Here is a 317-nt window from a genome sequence, read left to right as displayed (position 1 = left end):
CTCAGCCATTAAAAAGAATACATTTGAATCAGTTCTAATGAGGTGGATGAAACTGGAGCCTATTATACAGAGTGAAGTAAGCCAGAAAGAAAAACACCAATACAAATAGTATACTAACACATATATATGGAATTTAGAAAGATGGTAACAATAACCCTGTATACGAGGCAGCAAAAGAGACACTGATGTATAGAACAGTCTTTTGGACACTGTGGGAGACGGAGAGGGTGGGATGATTTGGGAGAATGGCATTGAAACATGTATAATATCATATATGAAATGAGTCGCCAGTCCAGGTTCAATGCACGATACTGGAT

The 317-nt window shown here is 37.9% G+C and overlaps 1 protein-coding gene across 2 annotated transcripts in view; it reads right to left on the bottom strand.

Annotated features, from left to right (window-relative positions):
* Positions 1-317, bottom strand: part of CROT (carnitine O-octanoyltransferase) — a 61,209-nt gene that overhangs the window by 22,562 nt on the left and 38,330 nt on the right. The window lies entirely within an intron of this gene.

This window comes from Bison bison, unplaced genomic scaffold (genome assembly GCF_000754665.1).
Source record: "Bison bison bison isolate TAMUID 2011002044 unplaced genomic scaffold, Bison_UMD1.0 scf7180017864454, whole genome shotgun sequence".
NCBI classification, from domain to species: domain Eukaryota; kingdom Metazoa; phylum Chordata; class Mammalia; order Artiodactyla; family Bovidae; genus Bison; species Bison bison.
This window is presented reverse-complemented; position numbering and strand designations above follow the sequence as displayed.